The sequence below is a fragment of the Bos indicus x Bos taurus genome, chromosome 16, assembly GCF_003369695.1.
Source record: "Bos indicus x Bos taurus breed Angus x Brahman F1 hybrid chromosome 16, Bos_hybrid_MaternalHap_v2.0, whole genome shotgun sequence".
In the NCBI taxonomy this organism is placed as follows: domain Eukaryota; kingdom Metazoa; phylum Chordata; class Mammalia; order Artiodactyla; family Bovidae; genus Bos; species Bos indicus x Bos taurus.
In genome coordinates, this window is record NC_040091.1 from 44,571,045 (window position 1) to 44,586,611 (window position 15,567).

At 43.4% G+C, this 15,567-nt stretch overlaps 1 long non-coding RNA gene across 2 annotated transcripts in view; it reads left to right on the forward strand.

Moving 5' to 3' along the window:
- LOC113906616 overlaps positions 1 to 15,023 on the forward strand; it is a 41,289-nt gene extending 26,266 nt beyond the window's left edge. For both annotated transcript variants that reach the window (XR_003514942.1, XR_003514941.1), the window contains 2 exons: positions 2,721 to 2,808; positions 14,213 to 15,023. This is a non-coding gene — a long non-coding RNA (uncharacterized LOC113906616). The remainder of the gene's footprint in view (positions 1 to 2,720; positions 2,809 to 14,212) is intronic.
- Positions 15,024 to 15,567: the final 544 nt, after the last annotated feature.

A 15,567-nucleotide genomic window follows, 5' to 3' on the forward strand; every position in this document is an offset into this window, starting at 1 on the left:
GCATTTGCAGATTATTTTTTATTTAGGTTGCTGGGATGGAAGTGGGGGGATTAATGGTAAATTTCAAACACAATCACCGAATCTCAACCTATATTAAAAATGTTTATTTAAACTTTATCACATTTAAGGAAAGACATACTCTTCAGTGTTAGTCATGTCCTACTCTTTGGGACCTCATGGACTGTAGCCCACCAGACTCCTCTGTCCAAGGAATTTCCCAGGCAAGAATACTGGAGTGGGTTGCCATTCTCTTCTCCAGGGGATCTTCCCAACCCAGGGATCAAATCCGGGTCTCCTGCATTAGAAGGCAGATTCTTTATGGTCTGAGCCACCACGGAATGCCACACAAGAAGTTAAGTTCCAACTGAGAGTCCCAGGGATTGAACCTGGAGCCTCATGCTTAATTTACTCTAAATGAATTCCTTTAGGAAAAGTATAATTTATCAGCAAGTTTTAAAGCAATGTATTTTGTGACAAATGTAGATTCAAAGTTAAGTATGTATTGATGGCATCAAAAAAAGAACTGATTTTATAGATTATTTGGAAATTTTTGCATTTTTAAAACTAGGTTTTAATAACTGAGGTTTTTATTTATAGATAAATCACACTATTTTTCCTTCTAAATGACAAATGGGAAGGTTCCAGACTACCAGTTGAAAGCACCCTCAGCAAAAACACAACCTGGGTGTGCATAATCTTTATTCCTAAAAAATGACAAGCAAGATTGGACATCATTGTCCTTTCAGATCAGATCAGTCGCTCAGTCGTGTCCGACTCTTTGCGACCCCATGAATCGCAGCACGCCAGGCCTCCCTGTTCATCACCAACTCCTGGAGTTCACTGAGACTCACGTCCATCAAGTCAGTGATGCCATCCAGCCATCTCATCCTCTGTTGTCCCCTTCTCCTCCTGCCCCCAATCCCTCCCAGCATCAGAGTTTTTTCCAATGAGTCAACTCTTCCCATGAGGTGGCCAAAGTTTCAGCTTCAGCATTATTCCTTCCAAAGAAATCCCAGGGCTGATCTCCTTCAGAATGGACTGGTTGGATCTCCTTGCAGTCCAAGGGACTCTCAAGAGTCTTCTCCAACACCACAGTTCAAAAGCATCAATTCTTTGGCTCTCAGCCTTCTTCACAGTCCAACTCTCACATCCATACATGACCACAGGAAAAACCATAGCCTTGACTAGACGAACCTTTGTTGGCAAAGTAATGTCTCTGCTTTTGAATATGCTATCTAGGTTGGTCATAACTTTCCATCCAAGTAGTAAGCGTCTGTTAATTTCATGGCTGCAGTCACCATCTGCAGTGATTTTGGAGCCCCCAAAAATAAAGTCTGACACTGTTTCCACTGTTTCCCCATCTATTTGCCATGAAGTGATGGGACCAGATGCCATAATCTTCGTTTTCTGAATGTTGAGCTTTAAACCAGGTTTTTCACTCCCCTCTTTCACTTTCATCAAGAGGCTTTTGAGTTCCTCTTCACTTTCTGCCATAAGGGTGGTGTCATCTGCATATCTGAGGTTATTGATATTTCTCCCGGCAATCTTGATTCCAGCTTGTGTTTCTTCCAGTCCAGCGTTTCTCATGATGTACTCTGCATAGAAGTTAAATAAACAGGGTGACAATATACAGCCTTGACGAACTCCTTTTCCTATTTGGAACCAGTCTGTTGTTGCATGTCCAGTTCTAACTGTTGCTTCCTGACCTGCATACAAATTTCTCAAGAGGCAGATCAGGTGTTCTGGTATTCCCATCTCTTTCAGAATTTTCCACAGTTTATTGTGATCCACACAGTCAAAGGCTTTGGCATAGTCAAGAAAGCAGAAATAGATGTTTTTCTGGAACTCTCTTGCTTTTTCCATGATCCAGCGGATGTTGGCAATTTGATACTTTTAGCTTTTAATTTTGGAAAATTTTAATTTGGATCTGATGAAAACAACTAAGAAAGCTGGGAAACCATATTATAGCCAATTTGTGGAAATGTTATCATTCTGGTGGTGCAGCGGTGAAGGATCCACCTGCCAGTGCAGGGGACACAAGAGAGGTAGGTTCACTCCCTGAGTCGGGAAGATCCTCTGGAGAAGGGCATGGCTACCCACTCCTGCATTCTTGCCTGGAAAATTGCATGGACAGAAGAGGCTGGCAGGCTACAGTCCATGGCGTTGCAAAGAGTCAGCCCCAGCTGAGCGCACACATGCACATACACACACATCTTGCCATTTAGCCTTTATTTCTCATCATCAGTGTTCCTTAAGCTTTCTTTAATCCAAGAGGCATTATGGTTAGAAATTTAAAAATGGGGACGTCCTTGATGGTCCAGTGGCTAGGAGCTTCCCCTGTGAGGGCACGTGTTCTCTCCTTGCTCGGGAACTAAGACCCTGCGTGCCATGTGGCACAGCCAAAAAATAAAGTAGAATAAAATCTGTTCTAAAAAAAGAAATTTAAAAATGAAAATGATTTCTGTGTACCAGACTGAGGGCCCAAGGTGTTGATACAACTCAAGGCTCAGAGAAAACCAACCAAAGATTAAGTTTAGTCATTGTTCTACTTTAAAAAATAGAAATGGAAGCATGTCACTGCTGTCTTTAAGGCTGTAAACCTTTGGGTCTACCACGACAAACTTCACTTCCTCCCAAATCTCTTGCTGATATCTCAGATTCTTGAGCTCAGGGCCCATCTTTCCAGTCCACTGACTGCTCCTCTGTCTAACTCTGCTCAGATGTCCTGTAATTTCTGTGACCAGAGAAGACATTCAGCCATGCTGTCCCTCGGCCAAGATGAACTAAGCCTGCGCCCCCAGAGAGCTGGTAAGACAGCAGCTGTAGAAACATACAGTTCTGGGTTTCAGCATGCAAACGACCACATTTCCTTGACCCCGGGTGTCCTCGGAAACATTCCCCACCAATGAGTACAACTTCTGCTCTTGGAATGTGGTAAATTGAGAAATTCAACACAAACACCCCAATCTGACAGCCTTCCTCCTGGCCTTTCATGGCATTATTTATGGAGCTAGATTTTCGCAAATGCATTCCTTTAGGTTCAAGGTTTCAGACTTTTTTTTTTTTTTTCATTTTTCCCTTCAGCCCAGAAACTAAATTTTTTCCTAAAAGGAAGCTGGTCGTGGTTCTCTTGTTCTACGGTACGGGCAAGTGGCCTGGGTCAGGTTTCAGTCGCCCTGTAATCATCCTGCCATTCTGATGGCCAACCAACTTCCTTTTATGGAATTGCTTCTTCCCCTTCAGGGCAACCTGATGGGACTGAAAACCCTGGCTCAGGCCTCCCACTGAGGGCTTGAAAGGACATGCTTCCAGGTCTCCCAGAACCAGAACCGGAACTGCATCATTTCCATTCCAAACCCAGGGCCCACACCACACATCCCTTCTAAGAGCCAGTGTGGCCCTTCTAATGCATTCCCTTTTGCTTAAATTCAATTCTAACCAGTGCTGCTGCTGTCTGCGTGCTCAGTCGTGTCTGACTCTTTGTGACCCCATGGACTGTAGCCTGCCAGGCTCCTCTCCATGGGATTCTTCAGGCAAGAATACAGGAGTGGGTTGCCATGCCCCCCCTCCCCCACCAGGGGATCTTCCCGACCTGGGGATCAAATCCATGTCTCTTATGTCTCCTGCATTGGCAGGTGGGTTCTTTACCAGCTGAGCCAACTCTACCAGTGACCCCAGTGTAAACCACAGGAGCCCATCCCTGTCTGTTCCAGTCAGAATTCTGGGCAGAAATTAGCTTTAGCTCAAATATTGATATATATTGGAGTAGGAAATGGCAACCCACTCCAGTACTGCTGCCTGAAAAATCCCATGGACAGAGGAACCTGGTGGACTACAGTCCATAGGGTCGAAAAAAGTCAGACACGACTGATTGACTGAGCACGCATTGATATATACTCTCTGTCAGAAAAAATGTGGACCTGTTAGGTACCAATGAGATGTGCTCAAACCTCCTGGAAGTCTGTCCCAGAGGTGAATCCTCACATAGCCACAGTTGTTTTTACTAAAGTATTTTATTTTCTTTTCCATGAAAATCTTCAAAGGATTAATACAATCTTCTTAGAATGGGATTATGGGCCTCACACCAAACTCTGCATGAAACATTCATTTTAAGGAGCATTCATCCAGAGTCCTGGGGTCAATTCTGGGAAACAAAGTATCCAGAACGTTGGGCATCTGGAACCGGAGCTAGAGCTCACGGAAACCCAGGCACCAACTTCAATTTCTCTTACCCAGTGAGGATATGACCTGAAACTGAGTTTGGTTCAAGAAACAAGAGAATCCAATGTTGATAAGCACTTTCTTGAACACCACCGTGATTGCTGGAGCAAGCTCTTCTTCAGCGAGGATAATGAGCCCAGGGTATAAAAAGTTCAAGGACATAGAAAAAAAACATGGACTGTATTGATGGGCCCCTTTGTGTCCATGGGTTTCCCTGATTACACAGTTGGTAAAGAATCCACCTGCAGTGCAGGAGACCCCGGTTTGATTCCTGGGTTGGGAAGATCCTCTGGAGAAGGGATAAGCTACCCACTCCAGTATTCTTGGGCTTCCTTGGTGACTCAGCTGGTAAAGAATCCACCTCCAAGGCAGGAGACCTGGGTTCGATCCCTGGGTTGGTAAGATCCCCTGGAGAAGGGAAAGGCTACCCACTCCAGTATTTTGGCCTGGAGAAGTCCATGGACTGTACATTCCATGGGGTTTCAAAGAGCCAGACAAGATTCAGCAACTTTCACTTTGAGTCCATGGAGGCGTCCACTTTGGTTCCTGGAAAGCTACTCTGAGTTGTATCTCAGAATACAGTATGTCCCCTACATACAAACCTTCAAGTTTTGAACTTCCTAAGATATCAACATGCATTCCACAGTGTCAGGTGTGACTGACATTGCAGCTTGTCCTCCATCTCTTACTGCTGATGATCCTTCAGCTCTGCCATCTCCCACCTCCTATCCCTCCCCAGTCAGTAACTCTTCTTGCCTCTTCACTTGATGGCAGCCCCTGTGTGCCGGCTGTTGGACTATACTATTGTAATTTGCAAGGTACTGTACTGTAAGATTAAAAATGTTTCCTATATTTTTTGTGCTTTTTATGTATTATTTGTGTGAAAAGTATTATAAACCTATTACAGTATAGTACTATATAGCTGCTGCTTGCTCCTTGGAAGGAAAGCTATGACAAACCTAGACCCCATGTTAAAAAGCAAAGACATCGCTTTGCCAACAAAGGTCCATACAAAGCTATGATTTTTCCAGTAGTCACGTATGGCTATGAGAATTGGACCATAAAGAAGGCTGAACGCTGAAGAATTGATGCTTTCAAATTGTGGTGTTGGAGAAGACTCTTGAGAGTCCCTTGGACAGCAAGGAAATCAAGCCAGTCCATCCCAAAGGCAATCAGTCATGAATATTCATCGGAGGGACTGATGCTGAAGCTGAAGCTCCAATACTTTGGCCATCTAATGTAAAGAATGGACTCACTGGAAAAGACCCTGATGCTGGGAAAGATTGAAGACAAAGAGGAAAAGGGGATGACAGAGGACAAGATGGCTGGATGGCATCACTGACTCAACGGACATGGGTTTGAGCAAATTCCAGGAGGTAGTGAAGGATGGGGAAGCCTGGCATGCTTCAGGCAAGAATTATATAGCTAATTGTGTTAGTTGAGTATCTAGGCTAATTTGTTGGACCTACAAAAGCACTCTCAAAGTGGAGCTCATTCATATGTTGGGGTCTTAGGGTACATCTGCTTCCACCCTTGGGAAGGAAAGGCTGCCCCACTTCCTATGAGCCTTTGTTCAAAAAATATGGACTTTAACCTAATCTTATAGAGAAGGTGTATGTGTGGGCTCTTCCCACTAGATGCTAATCCAACCAACATACCAAGATGGTGTCAAAACTGAAATTGGCATCACCATTCTTGCAATATTCATCCAGTTGAAAGAAGAACCAGTGAACTAGCTATTGCCAAGATGGAAACAGATGAGCCCATGGTGTGAGGCCAGGGGTGGTTGAAAGAATTATATCTGTAGAATTTACCCAGTTCCCTAGAGGAGACCATTTATGATCAGTGATGACTCAAAGGAAGTTGACTTAGGGCAGTGTAGTCCAATGACTGCTTCCTGGCTTTCCCAACCCTATCAGTCTGGGATGTGGGACAGCTCTGGATCTCAGAGGGAGTCAAAAACGTAAGGAACCTCAGGGCATTTTGCTGAAACAGAACAAGAACAAAAGCCAGAACCCTCTCAAACTTCTAGACCTCACTACCATGATCACAGGAGGATGGGATCAGCCAGATTCCAAATATGGGGACTTTCTTTTTTCCCCAGAACTTTTAACTGTTTATTTTGTATGGGGGGTAGAACTGATTAACAATGCTGTGGTAGTTTCAGGTGAACAGCCACACATATACATATACATGTATCCATTCTCCCCCGAACCCTCCTCCCATCCATGCTGCCATGTAATACTGAGCAGAGTTCCACATACTATACAATAGATCCTTGTTGGTTATCCATTTTATTTATTTAATTTTATCTTTGAAGCTTCAGTATATTTTTCATTAATTAATTATATTCAGTTCAGTTCAGTTCAGTCAGTCACGTCGACTCTTTGCAACCCCATGGACTGCAGCACACCAGGCTTCCCTGTTTATCATCAACTCCCAGAGCTTGCTCAAACTCATATCCACTAAGTCGGTGATGCCATCCAACCATCTCATCCTCTGTCGCTCCCTTCTCCTCCTACCTTCAATCTTTCCTGGCATCAGGGACTTTACTTAGATTGGCCATTGTTTTACTGTAATATCATTCATTTTTTTTTTATGTGGAAGTCTTTTTTTTTTTAACACCAAAAACATTCTGTGTTGGGGTATAGCTGATTAATAATGCTGTGATAGTTTCAAGTGGACAGCAGAGGGACTCAGCCATACATACACATGTATCCATTCTCCCCCAAAACCCTCTCCCACTCCCACTGGCACATAACACTGAGCAGAGTTCCATGTGCTATACAGTAGGTTTTTGTTGGTTATCCATTTTGAATATAGTAGTGTGTACATGACCTTCCCAAAGTCCCTAACTATTCCCTCCCCCCAGCAGCCATACTTTGCTTCTCTAAGTCTGTGAATCTCTTTCTGTGTTGTAAGTAAGTTCATTTGTATCATTTATTTTTAGATTCCACAAATAAGGAACGTCATAGGATATTTCTCCTTCTCTGACTTATTTCACTCAGTTGGAACACTCTCTAGTTCCATTCATGTTGTTGGAAATGGCATTATTTCATTCTTTTTAATGGCTAAGTAATATTCTGTTGTATATCTGTACCACATCTTCTTTATCCATTCCTCTGTCGATGGACATTTAGGTTGCTTCCATGTCTGGGCCATTGTAAACAGTGCTGCAATGCACAGTGGGGTGTGTGTATCCTTTTGGATCATGCTTTTTCTCCAGATGCATGCTCAGGAGTGGGATTGCAGGATCACAAGCTCTATTTTAACTTTTTAAAGAAACCTCCATAAAATGTGGGGACTTTCTACAGGACAGACAACCCAGGTTCTCCAACAAACAAACATCATGGAAAAAAAGGAGGAGGGGGTTATTTCAGCTTGAAAGAAGCATAAGAGATCTAACAGTCAAATGCAATATGTGGATATTGTTTGGATCCAATTTTGAACAAATTAACTGTAAAATCCCATTATTGAGGCCCTGGGGGAAATTTGAACTCAGTTGGGTATCAGATGATTGCAGCACTTTGTACTGTGTCATCCTGGCCAAGCTGGAGCTATATTTCTGTAGATCCCTTTATTGAAGTAGTTCTGGGTTAGTAGAGGCCAAGAGAGGAATTCTCACCAGACTTGGGAGACAGAGGCTCTCCAAGGTTGTGATGATGCCATGCAGGACAGGGGCACAGAGGAATCAGTGGATTCCAGCTTGTCTTCCTCTGTCCCCACCCAACACTTCTCCCAGTCCACCAACTCTGCAGGCCTACGGTGGTCCTGATCCCATCCCCAGATGCTTGGCTGTGGTTCACTCTGACCCAAGCAGTTACTATTTTACAGTTCAATTCAGTTGCTCAGTCATGTCTGACTCTTTGTGACCCAATGGACTGCAGCACGCCAGGCCTCCCTGTCCATCGCCAACTCCTAGAGTTTACTCAAGCTCATGTCCATTGAGTTGGTGATGCCATCCAGCCATCTCATCCTCTGTCGTCCCCTTCTCCTCCTGCCTTCAAGCTTTCCCAGCATCAGGGTCTTTCCAAGGAATAAGTTCTTCGCATCAGGTGGCCAAAGTATTGGAGTTTCAGCTTCAGCATCAGTCCCTCCAAAGAATATTCAGGACTGATTTCCTTTAAGATGGACTGGTTTGATTTCCTTGCAGTCCAAGGGACTCTCAAGAGTCTTCTCCAACACCACAGTTCAAAAGCATCAATTCTTCGGCACTCCTCTTTGTTTATAGTCCAACTTTCACATCCATACATAACTACTGGAAAAACCATAGCTTTGATTAGACGGACCTTTGTTGGCAAAGTAATATCTCTGCTTTTTAATATGCTGTCTAGGTTTGTCATAGCTTTTCTTCCAAGGAGCCAGTGTCTTTCAATTTCATGGCTGCAATCACCATCCCCAGTGATTTTGGAGCCCCCCAAAAATTAAATCTGTCACTGTTTGCTCTGTCTCCCCATCTGTTTGCCATCAAGTGATGGGACCAGATGCCATGATCTTAGTTTTCTGAATGTTGAGCTTTAAACCAGGTTTTTCACTCTCCTCTTTCACTTTCATCAAGAGGCTCTTTAGCTCTTCTTAGCTTTCTGCCATAAGGGTGGTGTCATCTGCATATCTGAGGTTATTGATATTTCTCCCGCCAATCTTGATTTCAGCTTGTGCTTCATCCAGCCCAGCGTTTCTCATGATGTACTCTGCATATAAGTTAAATAAGCAGGGTGACAATGTACAGCCTTGACATACTCCTTTCCCGATTTGGAACCAGTCTGTTGTTCCATGTCCAGTTCTAACTGTTGCTTCCTGACCTGCATACAGATTTCTCAAGAGGTAGGTCAAGTGGTCTGGTATTCCCATGTCGTTAAGAATTTTCCAGAGTTTGTTGGGGTCCACACAGTCAAAGGCTTTGGCATAGTCAATAAAGCAGAAGTAGATGTTTTTCTGGAACTCTCTTGCTTTTTACTATTTTACAGGTATTTTGTTAATTGTGTTGGGTTGATAGTTGTTGCCCTCAGAAAGACTGAGCACAGAAGAACCGATGCTTTTGAATTGTGATGCTGGAGAAGACTCTTGAGAGTCCCTTGGACAGCAAGGAGATTAACCAGTCAATCCTAAAGGAAATCAACCCTGAATATTCATTGGAAGGACTGATGCTGAAGCTGAAACTCCAAGACTTTGGCCACCTGATGCGAAGAGCCAACTCACTGGAAAATATCCTGATGCTGGGAAAGATTGAAGACAAAAGGAGAAGGGGACAGCAGAGGAGAAGATGGTTAGATAGCATTACTGACTCAACGGACATGAATTTAAGCAAACTCCAAGAGACAGGGAAGCCTGGCATGCTATAGTCCATGGGGGTCACAAAGAATTGGACATGACTTAGTGACTGAACAAAACCCATAGAAAAAGAAAAAGTCTTCTTCTGTCCCAGGCACATACTGAAGTGTTAATGGGTAAAATTATGTCCTGTGTGCAGGATGATGAAACAGCATTGAGAAACAGCGTTGATTAATAAACGGGATGGGGGGCATGAATATTCACTGAAAGGACTGGTGCTGAAGATCCAATACTTTGGCCACCTGATGCAAAGAGCTGAATCATTGGAAAAGACCCTGATGCTGGGACAGATTGAAGGAGGAGAAAGGGACGACAGAGGATGAGATGGTTGGGTGTCATCACCTTTTCAATGGACATGAATTTCAGCAAGCTTGGGGAGTTGGTGATGGACAGGGAAGCCTAGCATGCTGCAGTCCTTGGGGTCGCAGAGTCAGACATGACTGAGCAACTGAACTGAACTGACTGGGCCTTGCTTTATTCACTGTGTGTATCTGGTTTGCTTGAAAGTGCTCATGATAAAATTTTGGGTGGAAGGGGGAGTTAAGGAAATGGCCCAAAGACCCCCCTTCCTGGACTACAAAAGTATAAAATGGGGTGGTGGGCAGGGTGGGGTGAGAGCTGACCAATTCTTCAATTAAAAAGAAAGAGAAAAAAACTAAGAGGGGCAGGAATCTGATGAACACATTCACATCCCAGAAAAGCAAAGAAAACCACTTAAGTCTTCCTATTCCTTTTAAACCATTTAGAATACATTTTAGCATGTGTGAGCTGGTCTGGCTGTTCTTACAAAGTTTAAGAAATCTGTGACCTTGGAACTCTGAGACGTGTGTCAGATATTGAATCTTTTTTAATGGTGGTTGGAGGACTGTGTTTCAGACATCAGTATGTACTTTTTCAAAGGTACATTCTATACTGAATTCTTACATATTTGAGATATAGAACTTTTTTTTTAAGGAAAAAATGTAAAAATCTGCATCGTCTCAGAGGCATTGTTTTGGTTAGGAGGGAAGATGACAGGACTGCAGCCAACCAAAGCAGAAAGGCGGAGAATGGCAAGGGGCCTGCGGTTTTGTTGACGAACGCTCTTCTCCAAGGCTGAACTTCTTGGAAAGGGGTTTATTTTGTTTCACGCTGACCCAGCTCCACTTCTAGGTCATTTTAGGATCTCAGTTGGTGGCCACAGCTTTTGAGGTTTTTGAGCCAAGCTCCTTCTTTAAAAAAGGGGGGAAGGGGATATTATTTAAGTACAAAGATGTTATATGGACAATATTAAACAAAATAAAATAGATTTTTTTCTTGGAAAACTAAATTCTCAGTGTTGGTAGAGTGCATCAAGTCAGTGAACTCAGACACAATGTGCATCTGACAGAAACAACATCAAAAGGCAAAATACCGCACAATGTTTTTAAAGTGATAAAAGCCATTCCTGGAGCCCTAGCTCAGGATGTGAGAGCAAGGAGGGAGGAAGTTGGAAAGTCAGACAAAACAGGGTGCCCCAGGCAAGACGGAGGGAGTAGGATGCAAACTCAGAGACACAGACAAGGAGATAGTCAAGATGCAAAATGCTAACCCCAGAGGAGGCACCTGCTCTATCCTCGAGGTTTGCATGAGGCTCCTGTAACTCTCTGTCCCACAATCAAGTAACAGTAACATGGGTGGGGAGCTGAGGCACAAAGTCTTCTAAAAGGTTCAGTTCCTGGTGGTCTTCCCTGGGAAGGAGATAAGAATTCACCACCCCAAAATCTTCCTCTTTGGCATAAGAATTATTTTGAGTTGAAAGCAATTGAGAATCAGCAAATGCAGGAGAAGCTCTCTGCTCTCCCCTTAACTGCCTAAGATCAGGGCACACATTTGCAAGTGTGAAAGTGTCCTCTGTCCCCACTCGCACTCCCCAAATCCCACGGTCCCGCCCCACCCCTGTACCAGAAGAGGAGAGAACTCATGACAGAGATGAAGAGTGACAGCAAGCCGAGGTGGTGTCAGACCTGCCGGGACTACCCCAGCAGTCCAGTGTCTGAGACTGTGCTCCCAGTGCAGGAGGCACGAGTCTGATACCCGTTCAGGGAACCCCGCATGCTGAAACCAAGACCTGGGGGGTGTGTGTGTGTGTGTGTGTGTGTGTGCTCACGCATGCTGGGCTCAGTCATATCTGAATCTTTGCAAGCCCATGGACTGTAGCCCGAAAGGCTCCTTTGTCCATGGGATTTTCCAGGCAAGAATACTGGAATAGGTTGCCATTTCCTCCTCCAGGGGATCTTCCCAACCCAGGGATCGAACCAGAATCTCTTGTGCCTCCTGAATTGGCAGGAGGATTCTTTACCAGCTGCACCACCTAGAAAGACCTTGTAACAGCCAAATAAATAAATCAGTATTTCAACAAACATACAACAGCCCTGACTATAAGAACTTTTATCTTCCATTAGTTCCCCCATATATTTTCTACTTTCTTCCCCAGGATTTATCATCTCTTGAAGCCCAAACTCTCCTTCCTTGGTTAAAAATCTTTTATGATATCCCCAAATCTACTGATTCTTTGAGTTCTACTTTGTTAATGTGAACTCTCATTTATGTAAATGTGTTTTAAACTTGCATATTCTGCCCCCCTTAAACTATCTTTTTTCATTTAATTCTAAGTCCCTCAGCACAGAACCTAAGAGGGTGGAGGAAACATTTTTTTCTTCCCCGACACCTGCATGCAAGGACTAATTAAAATTAAAACACAAATCAGAGCCCTCTGCTTAATTCCCAGCCCCCATGAAAAAAACTCACTGAAGGCAGTTAAGATCGTGAGGCTACCGTGACTTGGCAAAAGAATTCATTTCTATAATAAATCACTGGCCCAGACCCTTCCCAGGTCCAAACAGAAAGCCCAATATCAGGGTGACCTGCTCAGACTTTGACACAGCACTCACTCACTCAGCAATGGTTGTACAGGTTTCTACCATTACTGTGTACCATATTTTTTTAAAGAGTTTTGTTAAGACATAAGGGCTTCCCAGGTGGTGCTGGTAAAGAACCCACCTGCCAATTCAGGAGATATAAGAGACTCAGGTTCAATCCCTGGGTTGGGAAGATCCCCTGGAGGAGGAAATGACAACCCACTTCAGTATTCTTGTCTGGAGAATCCCATGGACAGAGGAGACTGGTGGGCTATAGTCTATAGGGTCACAAAGAGTTGGACATGACTGAAATGACTTAGCACACACATTTTAAGGCATAAAGTAAAACAGACAAAAGATAAAGTGCACATTAGGAAGTGTACAATTAGGAATTTCCCTGATGATTCAGTAGCTAAGACTCCACGCTCCCAGTGCAGGGGGCCCAGGTTCCATCCCTGATCAGGGAACTAGATCCCACATGCCTCAACTAAAGATCCCACATGCCTCAACAAAGACTGAAGAGCCAAGATCCCACAGGCTGCAACTAAGACCCCGAACAGCCAAAATAAAAATTTTTGTAAATGTGTGCAGTTAGAAAAGCTTTGTGTGTTCATACATCCGTGAAACCATCATTCTAATCAAAATAGTGAGCAGTACCATTACTCCCCTGAAGCCTCCTCACTCCTTTTTGATATTATAGTATTTTTAGGTACTGAATTATGTTTGTGAATGTAACATCATTGCATTTTAGACTTTTTTGGCAATTAGCTTAGCCTTTTGGCTCTTCAACCCTTCTCCTCTGAATCCCTCCTGATATCCACCCAATCTGGACATCTTTACTCCAAGCTCTCCCAATTCTCATCACCACTTACCACCTGCACCTCCCCACCAAGTCCTCTTGCCACCATCCTAAGACAAATTCCCTCAACTCAGGGACAGTGGTTAGGGTCTGTGATCTGTGAGCTCACAGGGCTCCAACGGCTCCTGGGGAGGGGTATAGATGTGAAGGAGGTGCAAAGCTTGGACAAACCAGACTCCAAGAGATGGAATGCTTATGGAGGTTCAGTTTTCATCTCCAGTTATACCATCTAATGAATTTGAAAAGCTTTAAATAGAATTCTGACGTCATTAAAAAATAGCATTTCATATTACTTGAAATAAATACTAAAATTCCAGCATTGTCATTTTCCTGTGACATTGACAAAAGCATATGTCACTGGACTGAGTCACCCTAAATAAGATAGTTTTTATCTTTGAGGTGTTTGAGCTCTGAGGTGCTCATATAATCCATGCATGAGGATCACTTATATTAGATTAGACATTTATATTAGAACTTTCTATAGTTGTCCTGGTCTTACTTCTATTTTAAAAATCCCTAAGATGTACCACTTCTCAAGGCAGATGCAATGTAAAATTAAATTTTCAACTGAAGTATGTTATAGCTCGAGTTGTTCTGAGGATTTTTGTTTTGTTTTGTTTATTAATTAATTTTAATGGAAGCAGACATTAAATCTAGATTAATTAAAGAAGATTGAATCTTCTTGAAATGTTACATTTAAATTTAAGGAGTACCTTTAGACTTTCAAATTCTTAGTATTAACTGAGTTGTATTTTTCTGACATTCTTAATTAGCTTTAGGAAAGTTGAACTGAGCAATACTGAGGTATTGAAAACCTATTTAAATGACAAAATTATCTGAATAACAAACAATGGTGCTAACTCGCATTTTAACAAGTGAACAAAACCTTAAAGGATATATTTAACTGCCTTTTCCCTTTCAGAGATATGACCTCATAATTGCATGGAATTACACCTGAGATATCAGATGTCCTGTGCTTACCTTCTACGTGCTCTGCTGGAGGGAAGCTAAGATCCTTCATTCTTTTCAGACAACTGGTTCTTCAAAGACGCTGACAAACCAGATAGTCCAGAACTGCACACTCTGGAGCTAATTCCACAAGCAGCTGAGACCAGGATGGATGGATTCTTGGATACAGATAGGGAAGTAGAGAGAGGAATGGAGAGGCTGCTGAACCAGGAGCACTTGTGCAAAGTAAACATGAATTCTGAGGTGATGATAGACAACACAGAACTTTAAAGGTGCAACCAAGGAAATGGAAGCTAAAAGCTTGCAAGTGGCCCTTCCTGACCTCCCTCACGTGTCTCCCTTTTCCTTTCCTTTCCTTTTTTTTCTCCCTTTTTCCTTCTCTTAGCATCTTGTCCCTTTCTCAGTAATTAAGTCTGTAATTCATGAAGGTCAATAGAGCAAAGGAGGTGTGTGTGAGGAGAGGTGGCCCAGAGAGGGGACTCAGAGCTCAGGATTCTATGCATATTCTAGGTCCAGATGGGGTGTCAGAGCCGATAGAGGGAGGAAGTCCACATGGGGGAGGAGGGGTGGAGACTGATTCTATACAGGGCATGGATCAAATAAGTAAGTATACTTAGAAAAATGGGATCTAGGTTTCTCACTGTAAGAGAAAGGAATTGCAAATATGGAAATAGAGAAGATGAGAAAGAGCCCTGTGATATTGGATTGAAATTGAAGGTGTTGGTGTGAACTCAAAGGTGTCAATAAAAATACACATGGAAATGCATGTGTGTGTGTTGACACATTCGTGTATTTTCTAGCTCTGTCTACCGAGAGGTTCTTGGTGCAGCAATAGCTCCATAGCCATGAGCACACCTAGTGCCCAGATCGTGGTTTCTAAGTACCATTCTCCACTAAAAGCTCCTTGGAGAAGCAGCTGGTTCTAGGGCTAGGACAGGGTACGTAGAAGTCGAACCTAGAACATCTATCTGTGTCAGAAAAAAATATGGAAATGCTCAAAGGATGACAGGGAAATGTCACAAAGACACAGAAGTCAGCTTGAAGGGGCTCAAATATAACACAATTTGAGCATAAAAAGAATTGTAACGGATTACAACCCATTGAGGGCTTCCCAGGTGTCACTGGGGGGGTAAAGAATCTACCTGCCAATGCAGGAGATGCAAGAGACTCAGGTTTGATCCCTGGGCAACCCACTCCAGTATTCTTGCCTGGAAAACCCCATGGACAGAGGAGCCTGATGGGCTACAGTCCACGGGGCCACAGAGAGTCAGACACAACTGAGAGACTGAGTACATACATAACCCATTG